Source organism: Amphiura filiformis, chromosome 7 (assembly GCF_039555335.1).
Source record: "Amphiura filiformis chromosome 7, Afil_fr2py, whole genome shotgun sequence".
NCBI lineage: Eukaryota > Metazoa > Echinodermata > Ophiuroidea > Amphilepidida > Amphiuridae > Amphiura > Amphiura filiformis.
The window spans coordinates 45,785,065-45,805,345 of NC_092634.1; the positions used below are offsets into that span (position 1 = coordinate 45,785,065).

The window sequence follows — 20,281 nt, forward strand, 5'->3', positions numbered from 1 at the left end:
AATAAAAACAGTGATTTGGTGTTGGTGTTCAAAATGGGACCAAGTTTCAAAAAGTGAGCCGAGGTGGGTTTTTTAAACTTGCTGATTTCTTTTACGTTGTCAACGGTTTTTTTGGTAGATTTCTTTTCTTTTTATGAATGTAGCCTATCAGCTCCAAGCTTGGAAAGTCATCAGGTTACGAAGTGCTCCATAAAACGAATAAAACGAAAAATAGATGTTTGAGATTGCTATTCTTGATTCATGACAATAAAAATAAATTAAACAAAACTTTATCAGTCGCTTATTTTTAAAACTTGCTCAAATCACGCGTGACTGTAATGTTAATATACATTTTAATACACGTAAATATGTAAAGAAAATGTAAATATGAACAACACACACCCAATGTTGACAATGCCAGAGAGACACAGAGAGTAAGTCCGATTTAGGCCTACTTCAAGTCGGAACTGGTTAATGCGCATATATTTAAGCCTATAGGGCCTACTACGGAAGCGTCTAAATGCCCCGACTAGGCAAGATAATCATGTTTTAATGTTTGTGGTTCTTTGTAGCCCTGCGGGCAATTTACTTGGCTATCCGAATTTCATGCGGTTTGTGGTTCTTTGTATAGACCTTCGGGCAACCTAGTTGGATATTCCTATTAAGCGGCGGTTGTCAGCGATCTTTCGTGGTTTGTTGTTTTCAGCAAGCCCTGCCCTCTATCGGGAGCTAATTTATAGTTTAAGCTTGTTGGATATCCAAATTTCAAGGTTTGTGGTTCTTTGTAGCCCTAAGGGCAATCTAGTTGCATATCCAACTTTCGCGGTTTGTGGTTCTTTATAGCCCTGCGGGCAATCCAGTTGGATATCAATATTGAGTGGCAGTTGTTGTTGCTCTTTCGCGGTTTGTGGTCTTAATTTGTTGGATATCCATATTTCACGGCTTGTGGTTCTTTATAATCGATAGGCCTGCGGGCAATCTAGTTGGATATCCAAATTTCGCGGTTTGTGGTTCTTTGTAGCTCTGCGGGGCAATCTAGTTGGATATCCCTATTAAAGGCCCTTTCAGTGATTTCACAGGAACATTAAAAAAAATGGAAATTTGTCAGAGTTGCTTAGAAATAAAGAATAAGTCTACAGAATTTCATGAAACCACTTTTCCCCTGAATACATCGACAAATAAGTCAAAAAACAGAAGTTTTAGAAAGGTTTTCTACTTCAACTCAGATCGACTCGAGAAAATCGAGATTTTCGTACAGTGCGCCACCAATCGACTGGGAAAACTTCCTAGTCCAGTGTTTCTAACACGGGGGAAGTAGAGTGACTAAATTGATTTAAAACAGACGCTTAATTTTTGTAGTAGAAAACAAAATAAGCAATTAAAGGTCACCGAGGCAAACTAACGGTCAATTCAAAAAAGAAAAACAGTTAAAATTGTGTATTTTGTTTAAAATAGTAGCTACTGATGTAATAAGTAGTAGAAACAATACGCAACGCGCGTGTTGCAAAGCTTCTTTCGATCTCGAGTCGGACTTTTTGTACTGTCAGTATCAAAAGTCCAGATTCATGTAAATGCTTTATTTTGTCTAAAATACACGGCTTTCGACCGAACCACTAGCAGGCTATGTTAGCACATCTATGCCAATTACAAAGGTACCAAAATCTGAATTTTGATGATTTTTACGATCGTCCGGATGAGCAAATCACTGAATGGGCCTTTAAGCGGCTGTTATCGGCGTTTTTTTTGTGGTTTGTGGTTTTAATTTACCTCATCAAGCCCTGCCCTCTATCGGGAGCTAATTTATAGTTTAAGCTTGTTGGATATCCATATTTCGTGGTTTGTGGTTCTTTGAAGCCCTGTGGGGCAATAGTTGCATATCCAAATTTCGCGGTTTGTGGTTCTTTATAGCCCTGCGGGGCAATCTAGTTGGCTATCAATATTGAGCGGCAGTTGTTGGCGATCTTTCACGGTTTGTGGTCTTAATTTGTTGGATATCCATATTTCGCGGTTTGTGGTTCTTTATAATCGATAGGCCTATGGGCAATCTGGTTGGATATCCAAATTTCGCGGTTTGTGGTTCTTTGTAGCCCTGCGGGGCAATCTAGTTGGATATCCCTATTAAAAGGCGGTTGTCGGCGAACTTTCGCGGTTTGTGATTTGAATTTCCCTTATCAAGCCCTGCCCTCTATCGGGAGCTAATTTATAATGTAAGCTTGTTGGATATATCCATATTTCGTGGTGTGTGATTCTTTGCAGCCCTGCGGGGCAATGTAGCTGGATATCCAAATTTCGCGGTTTGTGGTTCTTTATAGCCCTGTGGGGAAATCTAGTTGGATATCAATATTTAGCGGCAGTTGTTGGCGATCTTTCGCGGTTTGTGATTTTTAATTTGTGACAATTTATAATATTTATTCCAAATATAATTTCAGTCTGAGCTGTGAACAGAGCCACTGATAAATTGTTTGATGAAAAAAAATAATATCACCATAGCAATGGGTGTTCAAAATGGTGTTATTCTTGATTTATGACAATAAATTGGTTAATAAAACATTGAAAAAAAAAAAGGTGGTGGGAAGTTTCAACTTGAGCAAAAAGTCATAAATGGATTAGAAGTCCATGGCCTGAACCGCTTCACCACGGGACGCCTCGATATAACGACGCAAAAAGTGGAGTATTTATTAATATGAATGTATGCTGTGGTCCGGAAAGAATAAAAGAATTGTGAAAAACTTGATTTTTATGGCGAATGGGATCCAGAATTTGTATGGAGGGTATCCAGGAAAATGCTAGGGTATATTTGGAAGTGAATCTCAAAAGGTAGTGTGACAGTGACAGCCATGTATGGCTGTAGCAGTGTCGAAAGATTCTGGATATCAGTATGATTAGCTATGATTTGCCACTAATTTTGGCTATAAAATACCGCGTGAAATGAAGCAAGAATGTTTGTTTATTATCAAACAATCGGATTGACTGTAAGATTGGTGTAACATTTTGAATTAATGAGTTATTAAAATATTACACTTTGGACAGTAAATAAGATTTAGCATGGTTTTAGATATATTTTGTACCCAGCAAAAATATCATAGAACAATAGCGCTTTTGTTTCGTGTAAATATAGTCCCGCGGTGCATCTGTTTATTCTTCTTTATCAGTCGTTTTTTTTAAAACTTGCTGGTCATGCTACCGCGTGACTCTAATATATCTCACAATCCATGGCAAGACTGTACACAAGGATAAGAGGGGCTTCAAATAACAGTGGAGTATCACCTAGTCTCTTCAACAGCACCTAAAATGATAAGGTTATGTGAGAGTTAAAGGAATTATAATCTCAATTATCCATGGCAAGACTGTACACAAGGCTAAGAGGGGCTTCAAATAACAGTGGAGTATCACCTAGTCTCTTCAACAGCACCTAAAATGATAAGGTTATGTGAGAGTTAAAGGAATTATAATCTCAATATCCATGGCAAAACTGTACACAAGGCTAAGAGGGGCTTCAAATAACAGTGGACTATCACCTAGTCTCTTCAACAGCACCTAAAATGATAAGGTTATGTGAAAGTAAAAGGAATTATCTAAAAATCTATGGCAAGACTGTACACAAGGCTTAAAGGATTTGAGAGTATCACCTAGTCTCTTCAACAGCACCTAAAACGATAGGATTATGACAATGAAAGGATCACTATTATTCGCCCATTGCACGGTTCCGCCATATGCAAGGAGAGCCTCAAACTGGCAATAGACATGAAAGAAAAAATGACCTTACTTTACACAATGTTATATGCTGGTTCGATTCCCATTCATGTATACTGGGTAGAGAGAGGCAAGTAAGGTAAAGCGCCTTGCCTAAGAGCACAACACAATGGCACCGCTGGACTCGAATTCGCAATCCACCGATTACAAGGCAGAACCTGTACCGCTGCGCCAATATGCCCTTACATCTTGAGTAGATGGTACTTTTCTTCCTACAGTAGCTTTTCTTCCTAAAGTTTTTTCATTCTAAATATGCTATCATTAGTAGATAGTATAAAGCTATTTTCTCCCTAAAGCATTTTCATTCTAAATATGCTATCTTCAGTAGACTAGATAGTATAAATTTCTTTTCTTTTTAAGCCTTTTTCTCCAAATATGCTGTCTTCAGAAGATAGTACAGTACAAAGTTCTTTTCTTTCCAAATATGCTATCTCGAGTAGATAGCACAAAGCTCTTCTCTTCCTAAAGCCTTTTTTTTCAAATATGCTATCTTCAGAAGATAGTACAAAGTTCTTTCCTCAATAATAATGTTATCTTCATAAGATACAACAAATCTCTTTTCTTTCTAAATATGCTATCTTCAGAAGATAGTACAAAGTCATTTCCTTAATAAATATGCTATCTTCAGTAGATAAACAGAACTCTTTCTTTCTAATATGCTATCTTCCGTAGACAGTACAATCCTTTTCTTATTAAAAATGCTATCTTCAATAGATACAACCAATCTCTTCTCTTTCTAAATATGCTATCTTCAGTAGATAGTATGAAGTCATTTTCTTCCTACAGAATGATAGTACAAAGTCCTTTCCTTAATAAAAATGCTATCTTCAGTAGATAAACGGATCTCTTTTCTTTCTAAATATGCTATCTTCAGTAGATAGTACAAAGTCATTTTCTTCCTACAGAATGATAGTACAAAGTCCTTTCCTTAATAAATATGTTATCTTCAGTAGATAAACAGATCTCTTTTCTTTCTAAATATGCTATCTTCAGTAGACGGTATAAAGCTATTTTGTTCCTGAAGCATTTTCATTCTAAATATGCTATCTTCAGTAGGCTAGATAGTATAAAACTCTTTTCTTTTTAAGCATTTTTTCTCCAAATACACTGTCTTCAGAAGATAGCACAAAGCTCTATATTTCCTAACACCCTTTTTTCAAATATGCTATTTTCAGTAGAAAGTACAAAGCTCTTTTCTTTTTTTTCAAATATGCTGTGTTTAGAAGATAGTACAAAGTCCTTTCCTTTTCAAATATGCTATCTTCAGTAGATAGCACAAAGTTCTTTATTTCCTATAGCCTTTTTTTCAAATTCTTCAGAAGATAGTACAAAGTTCTTTAGTATGCTCTCTTCAGTAGATAGTACAAAGCTTTTTTCTTTTTTTTTTTTCCAAATATGCTGTTTTTAGAAGATAGTATAAAGTCCTTTCTTTCAAAGTTCTTTTCTTTTCAAATATGCTGTCTTCAGTAGATAGCACAAAGTTTTCCTAAAGCCTTTATTTTTCAAATGTGCTGTCTTCAGAAGATAGTACAAAGTTCTTTAGTATGCTCTCTTCAGAAGATAGTACAAAGCTTGTTTCTTTTTTTCCAAATATGCTGTCTTTAGAAGATAGTATAAAGTCCTTTCTTTCAAAGTTCTTTTCTTTTCAAATATGCTATCTTCAGTAGATAGCACAAAGTTTTCTTAAAGCCTTTATTTTTCAAATGTGCTGTCTTCAGAAGATAGTACAAAGCTCGTTTCTTTTTTTCTCCAAATATGCTGTCTTCAGAAGATAGTACACAATCCTTACTAAAATGCTAGTAAAGTCCCTATCTTCAGTGAATAGAACAAATCCATTTTCTTCCTAAACATGCTATCTTCAGTAGATAGTACAAACTCCTTTTTTTTTCTAAAGCATATTCCAAATATGCTGTTTTCAGAAGATAGTACAAATTGGCAATGCACCGCAAAGCAATTGCGGCGTATGAATGGACCTTAACTCTGCACTGTGGATGTTACATAAAGGTAATACTCAAGATTGAGATCTATAGTTACCATGGCTATCAAAGTGCTGTTAATGTCACAGAGCTTCTTCTTTATTTTTAAAAAATACTGTTTTATAATAATGCATTCAGAGTACTTTAACTTATCTGATTCCTTGCAGTATTTACCATAATATGACTATGGCACAATTGATAATGATGTAAAATACAACTTATGTGCTTCAACAAGAAAAAGTACCCCTGATCCTTTAGTTTAACATGGCAGAGTCTGAACTTTGTCCCCACTTCATACACCACAGCCTTTTGACATGCATGTGTTAAAATTCCCACTGAATTCTGTTCATGTTAGATACAATAATGGAATACAGCCTGTCACAAAATGATTGACACCTGTCAGTAACATAATGAGCAGGGGCGTAGCCAGCTTTCTTGGTCAGGGGGGGCAAAATAAAATTTTGGGGGCACAGACTAAAATAATTGCAGTTGCATCATACAATACATAGAGACTGTATGTCTTGAGCTTCACGAAAAGGGCCTTATTGGGATGATGTGCTGCTGCAAGCGAAAAAAATGGTATTTTACACTATTTTCGCCCATTATCCAACAAAAAAAGGGCTTTGTTACAATGTGCGCGCGTAGCGAGGAAAAAATTTATATTTTACACTATTTTGGCCCTGAATTTTGCTAGAAAAGGGCTCCTTGCCCTTTTCTTTTCCTTTGCCCTCCTGATTTTCTCTTTCATTTTTTTGTCTGAGGGGCACTTTTTCTTTCATTTTTTTGTCAGAAAAAAAAATAAAAATATTGTCACATGTTCCTATGTAATAGCATGGTAATATTCGTATTGCGCGGACTTGGATGCCGACCTTTTCCCATGATACATCACGATTACATCGCAAACCGCTGGCGGCGCCCTTATTGTGAATAGCGAGAATTCTGCATGAATTTCTACAAAGTATGGCAAGCTGGGGTCTTTGCAAAAATCCTATTTTTGTTATGAGTTGTTGTGAATTGATGCTTGGCGGTACTCAAACAGCTAAAAAATGATCACATATCAATGCATGAAACAGGCAGAATTTTTTGTTAAAATATTTTTTTTGTTGATAGCTGGTCTAATCTTTCTGAACAGTTGAAAGTTAAAGTATCAGGTATAGTATAGCGGGAAATTTGTGTCAATGCTTTAGTATGTTTTTTGCAGTTCAATTCAGAATCGTTAATTTAAATTCTGACAAAATTATTTTGACCCTCACAATCATGTAGGCTTAAAAGTGTACCTATTTGAAAAACTGAGAATAAAAGAAACTGTGAAACTGCTCACAACTGTTAAAATCACACACACATTAATACAGCTAAAATATTCTGATATACCGTAAAAAATGTATGCAGCGTTAGCAGCAAATTAATGAATGTTATCTGCTGGTTTGACTTTGAACCCACCCATGAGAATGGGCTATTCCTGTTGAAATTCACACACCCCCTGAAAGATATGGTCTTAAGCTCCCACACAGGGGGTGTAGATTTCAAATGGAGCCACCCACATGCAGGTAACTCCATATGAAATTCACACTCCCTGTGTGAAAGATTAAGGTCATGTCTTTCATAGGGGGTGTATGGATTTCAACAGGAATATCCCGATAGGCCAATTTGTTGTTGGTTTAGTTCAACAGGGCGCGGCAGTTCATTGGATGTATTTATACGTCATAGTCAATGCAGCATTTCTCTCTCACTTAAAAAAATATTCTGCTTCAAAATGACTGCGAAATCTTTAGTGTTAAAGCTCATCGGGCTGTTTTTGTTTTCTCAAGCACTGAATTCATTGTGTGTTGCATCAAAGGAGGACATATGTATTGATTCACTTAACATTGTGTGTAAAGTATGGAGTTACACCAATCTGGACTGTGCCTACAGGAATCTACCTTGTATGCCGTCATTACCACACATCAACGCTAACAATGTGACGTATCTTGATCTATCCAACAATCAGTTAATTGATGTTCCTAGCGATGCATTCATTACCTTTACCAACCTACTTTGTTTGGATATATCTTCAAATAACTTATCCGTTATTGAGCACAAGGCTTTCGATGCCTTAAGCAATCTGACACATTTGGACTTGTCTCATAATGAGATATCCTTCATAGAAGATGGAGCATTTATGGGATTAGGCCAGCTACGAGTGCTAAACCTTACTGGTAATCACATATCCAATCTGACGGCTATGACTTTTGCTGGACTCAAAAACCTACTGAACCTTTCTGTAAGTTTTAGCAGATCTTTGATGATTTCCGACAGAGCACCATTTGCCAAACTCACTTCCTTACTTCATCTGGATGTTAACTTGACGATGGGTAGGGACTACATGGATACTTTGGAGACTTTATTGAATGATCTGATAACATTACAGCACTTGATTCTGAGGGATGTAATCAAAGTCGAATTGAATTTGTGCTCCCTAAGAAGACTGGAATCATTGGAATTGTTTGATAGTAATGTCAATCTAGTTGATGGTTGTCTACAGGCCATTCCTCTGAAATCACTCCATTACTCTTATCCCTTTACTTCTGAGTACAACCATGTGGTACCAGATATTTCCTATCAGCTCCTAGGAAATCTCACTAGTCTCAATGTTGATATATATCCAGATATAGATACGGCTATGGAAGCTTTGGCCTTTTCGCAGTCTTCGCTACAGAACTTGTCTCTGACTTTTTATGTGCATGATAGATATGATGATGAATATGTGGATTTATCTACATTTGAACCATTAGCCAAACAAAATATATTACTGCATGATCTTAAACTTGAATACATATTACCATATACTGATTGGGGGTATAATACTATTCAGTTTCACGATTCTTCATTTGCTTGGTTTCCAACACTTGAAGTATTGGGTGTACGTGCAGATTATAGAATGGAAAGCACTAAAGATACATTCAGAGGTCTGTACAATTTGCAAGAGTTACATCTGACATATTTTAGTGACATGGAAGCTGCCCATTTGAATTTAACATACAGTACTGACTTAAAGTTGTTGAATCTATCTCAAAGTGATGAAATATATAATTTTGAAGATACACTATGTTCAATGTCCTCCCTGGAAACATTGGATATAACATTTGTGTATGTGAAGTCATGTAAGCTTCCATGTATACTCCCAAATTTGAAAAAGTTAAACATGAGTCACTCATGGCTTTATTGCCATCAATTCTACAATATCACATCTTTATGTCAGTTCTTCCCCAATCTTGAAGTGTTGGATGCCAGTCATGAGCAATATTATCATGACCTAGTAACTGGTGAGAGTGTCGTATTCCCCCATCTTGTGACCCTCAATCTTTCAGAGAGTGACGTTGATTTTCGTCAAACAAAATTTCAGCAATTTCAGGCACCCAATTTGGAACAGTTGTATCTGAAAGGTACATATTATATTTATAGATTTCAATTGACAATCTTCAATGTACCCAAGCTTGAAGTCCTTGATATTAGTTCCAATTCTATCACCCATCTCAATGATGATCATATTACATTCTTGAATAACTTGACATCATTATCATATCTTGATGTAAGTGAAAATAGCTGTTGTCAGTTTCAAAGTCCAACTTTGTTGGATGGAGTAATTTTGAAGGATCTGATATTTCTCAATTACAGCCATAACAATGATTATGACTCTACTAAGATTATAAACAATTTGCAAAATCTGCCTCAGTTAGAAACGTTGATTTTGAGTCACACAGCTCTTAACGTTATATCCAAATCTGTCCTGCAACACCCTACCTTACGTATATTAGATTTAACATATGCAAGACTACACTGTGATTGCTACAATGATTCAGATTCAAATAAAGAGTTGAAAGAATGGATATATGAAGATCAGATAGTTTTTCTTCAGAATTATCCAGAGAGTTACATTTGTCCGGAGTATTACAGATGTCCGAGTCCAGATAGTTGTAATCCCATATACTACCCACCCTACCCAACTAGTATTACGGATGATTGGGGTTGCATGGATCCTAAATTACCCGATTGGGCTTGGATCCTTATAGGCATCTGTTGCCTACTTGTATTATTACTTGCTGTATTTATTGGGGTATTTACTTTTCTATATTGCCATAAAAAGAAAGAATCATCCACAGAGTAACATTTGGACAAATACATGTACTACCCATTTGAAAGTATTACAGATGATTGGGGTTGCATGGATCATAAATTACCTGATTGGACTTGGATCCTTTAAGGCATCTGTTGGCACTTGTAATATTACTCGTTCAAACACTCTTAGATAGCGAGAACCGATCAGAGCAAATGTTAGAAAATATATAAAACATGCATTGATTGTGTATACATGGGCGCCTAATTTGCGTACTACACACAGTGCTTTCAGATGCATTCATTTTTCTTGTCGGTTGATGCATTTATATTGGCTTGTATTTTCCAACATTTTTAGTGACAATTTTGTTATAAAAATAGCAAAAATCATGGAATTTTTTTCTTGTGTATGAAATAGGTTAATAAACGTGTGAATCACTTATTGCTTGAGAAATTGTTCGAGAAATTGTAAAAAATAATGCACTGAGAAATAACGTACTGAGATGTTGATGCGTCCAATGCATTCCCCACTTTGGAGTTCCTGCATTAGATGCATCAACATCTCAGTAGATTTGCATTATTTTGTACAACTTCACTCCCAACACTCATCCAGAGAGTTAAATTTGTGACAAAAACATGTACTAACCATTTATTATATGGATGATTTGGATTGCATATAAAAAATTAAGTACAAATGACCATACAGGAACATACTGCACTGAAACCATAGACAGTAGAGAGAACAGGGGTCACATTTTCAGCCATGTGGTATATTAAAGCCTTAAGGGTAGAGACTATAGAAATTTTTACCAAAGGAACATATTCTTGTTTATACCATGATATTGTTGTATCTCAATACTATCACAACTTCAGCTGTGTAACTTACCTAAAAAGTGGTTCTTTTAATTAAAAATGCAATAAATAAAGTCACTCTGCGCTTTTAGTACTGACCAGACTATAGTAATATTTTTAAATCACTCTGCGATTTTAGTACTGACCAGACTATAGTAATAATATTATGCAATACTAGCAGCTATTAATCATGCTTCAGTGGGCAAGTACTTCTAACTTTAAATGGTATTGAAATTTGTCTTGTCCGGGGGGGGGGGGGACTTCCATATAGCTCAGTGGCGTTATTTTCTAGGGTCTATGGTGAATATGACTGATGCGTAGTAGGCCTACATGTATGTAGGGCTGTAAAAAGCCTGTTCAGTGATTTCATCCGGAGAATGTAGAAATCCATGAATCAGCAAAATTTAGATTTTAGCACCTTGTCCAGTATCTTTGTTAGTTTCGATGTGCAAACCTTAAGCCCTGTATTAAAGACAAAGTAAGTTATTTTACATGAATCTGTAATTTCTCTACTTAGTAGAGAAATCAGCTATTATTATTATTTAATATCGGTATTTTATTTTACATATATCGTGGCCAAACGGCCAAATTACATGTAAAATTACAATTTGAACATACATATAAATATTAAACACTTTAAGAAAACTTTTAAAAGACATCAAAATTGCATCTATAGGGAAAAAAGTATTAGATCAGAAAAGCACTTTCGGTCATATTATTGCACGCAAAAATATTAATTTAACCAAAATACTATTGCACTATGAAAACATCAAAATATACTAAAATCCAAAAATATCATGCATAGGCGTAGATCCCGGGATGGGGGATTTATCCCCCAATATTTTGCCAGGGGATGGTCCATACAGTCATCCCCCATGTCGATGCCTGATAATGGGTTTCTGATCAAATTAACCTCATATTTTGCCCATTTTAGCCCCAAAAGTGCAAATTTTCACGCGCCACAAGCGCATTTATTCTACTTTTACACCATATTTCATCAGTTTAGCTTCAAAATACCAAAATTTTTCGAGCACTTAGTGCGCAATTGTACCATAATTGCCATATATTGTCGCTCGATTTACTATACTTCAATTTTTTTCCAACTCCATTCCCCCCCCCCATGTCAAAAAAGAAATCCACGCCACTGATTAAATATGTCAAACATAATATAACATTGGATCTATCGTCATCATGATTTAGACGCTTTTATTGTTTCATTGACAACTTTTATTATATTTATCACTGATAATGTTGCCAAAAAGTCTTTTGAAATTAGTAGGCGTCATTAGTAGATCTCATATAATTGAAGTGCTCCCCCGATAGCAAAATAATGACTGGCGTATGCTTAGTTTTGACATGTAAGAATACAAAATGATTTCCTGAGTTCTATTATGGGGAGTTATAAGCTCCATTGCAAAGTGAAAGCAGAGCGAGGTGTACGTGTGTGGATGTGAGGGGCATGTATTGTGTTTATGGCCCGGGGTTTATATTAGGGGCAAGCATCGAAATAAGCAGATCTAGACCAGGAACCACACATTTGGAAAAAGCGGTTCCTGGTCCTGTGATTATCTAGTGAACCAGGAGGCATTTTTAAAGAGCTATGACTATGAGTCATTTAATTTTTAATTGTACATGTTACATACAAAAACCGATTTAACTAACAGGCTCTATTTGAAAAAAAAAAGAGGAGCCTGGTTTTGGTGTGGACCAGGAGCCAAAATGTTATGACCATTGGCTCCTGGGTGCCTGCTTATTTCGAGGCTTGGGGAGGGGTGGGTTAGGCAATTAACAGCTGCCTGATATCATTCAACATTTCTGATACTGTTACGGCTTGAAATTTAAACGGCGACCACCGATGCTCTATCAGGAACAACTTTTACCACCTGATGAACAATCTCAAATGCTCTAATTTGCACCAACATGACAGTATAGATTAGGCCCATGAAAGTCAATTCCGAGTTTATCGTTACTTTTTTTCAGGTTGGTGAGGTGACTTTTTCTTTTTTCATTTTTCATTATTTCATCAGATTTCAATATTGACCTAAAATGCGTGTTGATTTGAAGCCAAACTCATACATGTGATTTATAAACATGTTTTTTTTTATATGGGTAAGGACTAGAAAAATTAGAAAAGAGCCTGGTTTCATGCTTCCAAGTTATGAATATATGTTTTACAAACAAAATATATGTTTCCAATTGCTAAAACTGGTGAAAACACTGATACTTTGAAAATAATGAATTATTTTGGCATTTTTGAAAATTTGATGCGGTATTTTGGTTTCCAAAAAGTGACACGGCGGGGACGATAAACTCGAATCGACTTTCACGCTACTTTATATGAAATATATTCTATCAGTTAATGGTTTTATAGTTTATTATTTCGGTTTACCAAAAATAAAGAAATACTATCAGCAATAACTGTAAATAATGGTTTATGCCCATCTGAAGCCAAAATAATAGGATGAATTAAAAAATTAAAAAACGCACTATACTAATATACTATATCTTGGAGCTGTGCATAGCGATAAACTAAACCAACAAATATAATAGAAAACAACAAGAAATAATACAGTTATATAGAAAACAGTCCCAGTACATAACTCACCGATAAATTACTCTCTTATTCATTTCACATTCATTTATCTAATGTGAATTACAATGTGACGCTTATTATACGAAAGACTGAGTCCAGCTGTTACAAATTTGATAACTCAATTCAAAACTTCTGAACACAGTACATTAGGATCAAGGGCGTTGGTTCGAATCAATTGTTTGAAATCAATCAATGTGAGAAAGAATTGGGATTCCAATGCGCTCAATGCATACATGTAGTGACTTGTATTCTGTCAGAACTGTCAACGCAAGCTATATAGTCATGATAGTGCTGTGGTATTTTAAAGTGACTTGGAGGTGTTGTTCTGTAATAGGAATATTTTCGCCATTTTATGGAGGAGAAAAGTGCAAAAGACATTGCAAATAACGACGATCAAGGATTCTAATATATACATAGCCGAACCGGAATAGGTATGTAAACTACATACAACGTTTGAAGTAAATTCTTAATGTTCTTCATAGCAAGAACATATAAAACATTGTCAAAAATGCAACTTCTTACAAAACGCTATATTCTCCGATAGTCCATATTTGCATGACTTCGGCGAACACTTTTGGTTCTCGCTTAAATTCTACCAATAGCACAGTCGATCTAATGTTATCTGCGGTTAGAAGACAGTTTAGAGAACTCTTTTTGCTGGTTGTTTGGTTTAAAATCCCAAATTTTTTAAATATCGGGATTCAAGCAGGCATATAGTATGGTATGAAAAAGACGTTGCAAATTGTCAATGAAAGAGCTTATAAATTAAAATCACGGACATTTAGCTCAATAATAGGCATCTACATTCCAAGCGGAAACGCTTTTCAGAAACATACACCACTTTTTTCAGCAATCGCTGGAACCTAAATATGCAATTCCAGGCGATTTGTAAAAATAGCGTCAGCATATTTTACTATGAATTTGGGACACCGAAACAAATGCTTGCATTGGTGCCAGACCTATTATAATGATACGATAATTAGGCCCCCAATAATGGCTTTCATTTTAACCGTTATTTATTAAACTGAGATTTTTACTTTTTGAGAAATTAATGAATTTATCGAAAAACTTTTCGGAGAACGCTACTTTAATGAACCCATCCCTTAATGTACGATTTCTGTCAAATTTTAATTTTGTTATTCTTTATTCAAAATGTTGAAATAATATTAGTAATAACTGCCGGGAAGGGTTGCTGTCCATTTTAAGTTGAAATAACAAAGTAAAATGTAAGAAAACCCACTGGTTATTTTGGCCATTTAACATGCAGTTCTATGGAGGACATATTATCATAATTTTTAATTATGATATTATGTCGAACTTTGTTCTGTTGACCTACAAAGACAACAAATTTGGCCGATTCCATTTAGGTGCAAGTTGGGACATGTGTAAATATTACAAATATGCAAAAAAATCAGGTTTGAAAAAAAAAAAAAACAATTTCATATTATAAGATCGTACATTATGGCTTTAATGACCTCTTTTTCTAGGACAAATTTTGTATATGGATGGGTCATTTTGTTCAAAATTTCCTAAAATTGGACTTTAATCCCATTTCACTCATCCTGAATTATTTGCTTTTGTCATGTGTAGGAAATGTAAAGTGTGTAAATGTACTGTTATTTTTGTTGTATTTTGCAAGTAATTCAAATAAATATTATTATTATTATTATAGTGCGAGAGGTTGCGGGTTCGAACCCTGGCAGTGGTTAGTACACTCTCATGGATAAATTGAGTTAGCTTGAAATTCCCCTGGACAAGAAACTTTGCTGGCTCAACCTATATTGATTGGTACATGTTCTCATCAAAATAATAAAAGACAATTTCTTAACCTGAGTTGTTCAAGAGCATATCATAATTATGTAAATACTAAGATTCTAAATATAATTTTAACCATTATCCGCCGATTAGCCAAAAAAAGTTTTCATTATCAATTGGACCAATCAGCAACATTGTTAGAATAATTTCACCACACAAAAAAATGGAGTTAATTAATTGCAAAGTTCCATTCTGATTGGTGATTAAAGTGAAGATATCATGTAATTGACCAATCAGAGACAATGTTAGATCGGCAGGTAGTGCTCAGGGGGTTAAAATGTTATAGGATAGAAAAATATATGTATCATAATAGTTAACATCCTTTCTATTTGTGAACAAACATGTTTAGGTCATGAAATTAAACTGTACAAAAATTAAAATGATAAATCAAGATGTCTGCTTTTCAGTTTATTCTAGTCTGGAACTGTTTGATTTAGATATGAAGCCGGAAGTTTGGGTAGATATCACATATATTTATTAGTTTAGAGAACAATTATCTACTGATATAGAATCAAAATATCATTATAAAAACAGAGTGACAGTTCATTGAATGCTGACTGACACAGTGGCTTGGCTTAGCTAGGGGTTATGGCGCCCAGGGCTAAGGATACATAATGGCACCCTCCCCCAATTCTTGAAACAATTGCATGCGGAGCATGTGAAAATGTGTACAAATAAGGCCTACCACTAATTGATTTTGGTTATAATGAAGTTCAATATCGGTCTTAAATTGATATTTCAAATGACACTGTGCTGAAATGAAAAATTTTGACTTTTATGTCTTGGAAGGGGCGCAGAATTGATGCTGAATTGGTCAATCTGGTGCCCCCTATAGCACATGGCCCCCTAAGGTGGCACCAGGGCACATGCCCCCCTCATATGGAAAATTTGAGTGCATTTGCTCAGCGATGCACGCCGCTTAACCACAGGAAATCATGGGTGAATTCCCTCTCTGCTGTTCTATCTACCCGCACGCTGTTCATGCGTTGATCAAATTTACACGAACACGCCCGGATTTAGCATGTTAAAAGTATCATTATCAATAAAAACCTCACTTCAAAAATTTCTGATGATGAGAACAGGGTGTCTTTTTAACTTTAAACTTTAACTTACTATTTCGCTCAAAATTCTGTGCCGTCAATGGAAAATGTGCTAATTTTTCACTTTTTTCTGGGGCTACTTGCGTTAAATGTAACAGCCTATTAAAGTGATGGGACTTTTTTTGAGAACACGGCTGGTTTATTGACCTACTTGAGCTAAGGATTCTTGTGATATAAAACTTGTTTTGATTGGATAAGGGGAACAGGGTGACATTTTGCCCTAAAATACATCCGACGAATCAGCCGATAGCTACTATCAAGCATGGCGAACCGGATGTCTATTGACCGGGGTCATCGATCATCAATAAACTCCCTATGCATGATGTGTGTGCATGCATGCATGACGATAGGTCATTATCAGGGACAGGCGATTTGCGCGGAAAAAAATAGCAAATTGCGCGGAATTGCGCGGAACTCTTTTTCAGTGCAAATCATGTATCCCTGCCCATAGGAAAAAAATAGCCAATTGCGCGGAAAAAAAAGTTCCGCGCAAATCGCCTGTCCCTGGTCATTATTGTGCATGCTCATAGCACAGCTGACTGGTCAAATCTTTTCTGCACAAAAGTGGGCCTAACTTTTCCACATATGGAAAAGTTTTCCTATGAAAGTCTCTTTAAATAATTTATACTCGACTCCAGTGTGTGCACGCTGTGTGTACAGAGGCGTCCGAGGTCAATGCACAATGCATACATTACCACACAACACACTAAGCAGGGCTCTAGGGAAGATGGTATGGTTTTTCCTATGGTACGGCGGCATTTTGTAACCAATCAGATTCCTTTTTAGAGAGTAGAATCTGACAAAGTATTTCTATGAAATACCGTTTGAGCCAAGTCAATCGGACTGACTATTATCAAGTGAGGGCCGTCTATAGCACGCTATTTTAAAGACACGGGTGCATGTCAGTGTATTTCGCCGTAAATCGAGTGAGATTTTGGGAATACCTTGCGGTGTTTAGTGCTCTTGTACGACAAGGTCTTTCATCAGATTTCCTTGAAAATCTGGGAAAGTAAAGTTTAATATATACATGAGACAATTAAGAGTGAGCCAAAAAATAAAAGACTTTCCCTTTATAATAATTGAAGTTGAAAGTGAAAAAAGACAATTTTCTCCCACTGCTTAACTGTGGGACCCCTTTTATTTGAGCAAAGGAGACTACTTTTCCATATGATGGTGCGCCCCCAGGTGGCTATGCCACTGGACTGACAAACAAAATGTTGTGATAAAGGCTATTTCCTTATCACAACAAATCATTTGAAATATCACTAGTTTAGGCGATGAAATAAAAACCCTGTTAACAAATGGATGGACTTTCCAAGTAGGGTTGGTTGGTGGGGATTTTTTTTCTTTTCTGGATGATAAAATAACCTTAAAATAACACTGAAAGCTTGAAAAATATGGCAAAAAAATTGATGATTTTTTGCAACATATGTTTAAAATTTACTGATTTTTTTTCAAAATCTATACATTTTGGCCAAAAAACAGCTGATTTTACATGATTGTAACGACATTAAAAAAAATCTCAAAATGCAAAATCTGCTGGGCCTGTAAACCATTTTTTTTTTGTCGCCTTATGGTACACTTTTGAAATTGAGACCACATATTAAAGGTGGGTTTTCAGATTTTTTTATATTCTGTTTTCTATCTTTCATAGAGGTCTTATTAATGATATCAAATTAAAACAATAAAAACTTTAAGTTTCTTTTGCGCTAGAACAAATATAATAATAATAAACCTGGCATAGCCTTAAATCATTAGTTTGGGTTGGTATCAGCTCAGATTCAGATCATAGTAGTATGATTACATGTAGACAATGAAGACAAGCCATCTTAAGGGATCTGGAATGAGCGTTTGATCGTTTCAACAGTATTTTTTGTGGGACATGAGAGCACCTCAGACGTATCGAATTGCATTCTGAATACAAAGAATGTCTTTCTGATATCAAATAATTTTCATTTTTGAAATTCACGATATAATACAAGTTTTATGACAAATTATTAAAATTTGATATTTTTCACATTTTTGATATATAACAGTCCTCGAAGTAAATTTTATAAATCTAATGACATATTCTTAAAGTGTATGTAGTTGGGAGGAAAAGCCGATGATCAATTGAAAATTTTGACCTTTCACATTGAAGATATAGATTTTTTTCCCCAAAAGACCATATTTTTTTGGTGTTTTGGGGAAAAAATCCATATTTTCAATACGAAAGGTCAAAATTTTCAATTGATCGTCGGCTTTTCATCCCACCTACATACACTTTAAGTATAAATCATCAGATTTATAAAATTTACTTCAGTACTGTTAAATATCAAAAATATCAATTTTTAATCATTTGCCATAAAATGTGTATTACATGCAAATTTCAAAAAATCAGAAGGACATTCTCCGTATTCAGAATGCAATTCGATATGTCTGATGTGCTCTAATGTCGCACAATAAATACTGTCCAAAGGTTCATACCCCACCCCTTAATTGTTGATGTGATCAAGTACTTTTGCTTACCCTTGTTAAATTGAATTAACGGGTTATGCCATTTTAAATCGACTTTCGAAAAGTTTTTTGATACATTCATTGATTTCTCAAAAGTAAAAATCGCAGTTTAACAAATAACGGTTCAAATGAAAGCCATTATTGGGGGATAATTGTTGTATCACTATGATAGGCCTGACACCAATATAAACACTTGTTTCAGTGACCCAAGTTCATGGTAATTTCTGCTCACGCACTTTTTTACAGATGGCCTGGAATTTCATATTTCGGTTTCAGCGATTGCCTCAAAAAAGGTGGTATGTTTTTGAAAAGCGCTTCCGCTTGGAATGTAGATAGTTATTGTTGCTATTACTCTTCGCGATTTTAATTTATGCCCTCTTTAGCCGACAATTTTCAATGCATTTTACACAATAGATACGTCGCTTGCATAAATACCGCTTTTTTTAACTGTATCGTTTTTGTTAACCAACATAACATCAAAACGAGTTCTCAAGACTTTGATGAGACCATAGATACCAAATCGGACTACATGTGATGAACAGATTTTACACTAGAATCAAAAGAACCAGCGTAGGCCCTCTCAAAATGTACTTTTTTAAAATATCGCGTTGTGATAAAATGACTGCCTTTTCCTTGTTTTTTATAACAAGGAAAAGCTTTACTTACCTCAAACTTCAAACGTAGTGCTGTCTCAGTGTCCGTTACTGGTTAGTATTATTCCGATTAAGCGATTTTCATGATTTAGGCCTACTTAGCCTACATTTGAGCAACTATTTGCCCACACCGTGTACGAATATATTCCAAATATGGCGCTGCATTCAGTGTCACACTAAACGACAAGGTTATACTAAGATGTGTAAGACTTTCTGACACTATATTCACGGTTGTTCTAATGGCTATTCAAACTTATGACAAATTTGGCTGCTTTATGCGTTGTTCAATACCATTTCACCTAGTCTTGGTACCAGCGGTTTGTGCTCCTCCGTCACTAACGGTGACGGAGGAGCACAAACCGCTGGTACCGAGACTACATTTCACCCTGATGTGACAGTGACGCCACATCCGGGGTCACGTCAGTAAGATATCTTACTCCTCTGTGCTGGTTTCATACTACCATGCCGGTTGCAATGAGCGGCGTGGCGCACGCGCATTGCAGACAAACGGACGCAATCAAGACTTGTCATTGGTTGAAACGCTCTACCGCTTACCGGGTGTTCGTGATCGCGCGCCATTATCGTGATGATCGGGGATTCCTTTTTTGTGATGAAGGCACCAGCCGAAATGTCCGCTTTCCAGAATGCAATGAACATAAATCTGTACTCCCCCGGGGAGAGGATGTATTTTGCGACACTCATGGCGGGAAAGTGATATGATGCGAATTTTGTTAGGCGCAGCATCACTCGCTGGAGTTCGATGGCGCTGGTGTAGGCCTACATACGCACGCCGCTTAAAGACACCGCATAGATGCGCCGAAATAAACAGCTGTTCACAACGCTGACATCACTGCCACATCGGGTGAAAAATGGTATAGGAAAAAATGACTATGAAACCTCAAACTCGCCTCGATAAAGGTTGGCAATTGAAGCAGGCCTCAGTTTAGCGAACTTTGTCTAGTTTAATGCGAT

General features: G+C 35.9%; 1 protein-coding gene across 1 annotated transcript in view; it reads right to left on the minus strand.

Annotated features, from left to right (window-relative positions):
* Positions 1-20,281, minus strand: part of LOC140157240 (uncharacterized) — an 82,023-nt gene that overhangs the window by 3,141 nt on the left and 58,601 nt on the right. The window lies entirely within an intron of this gene.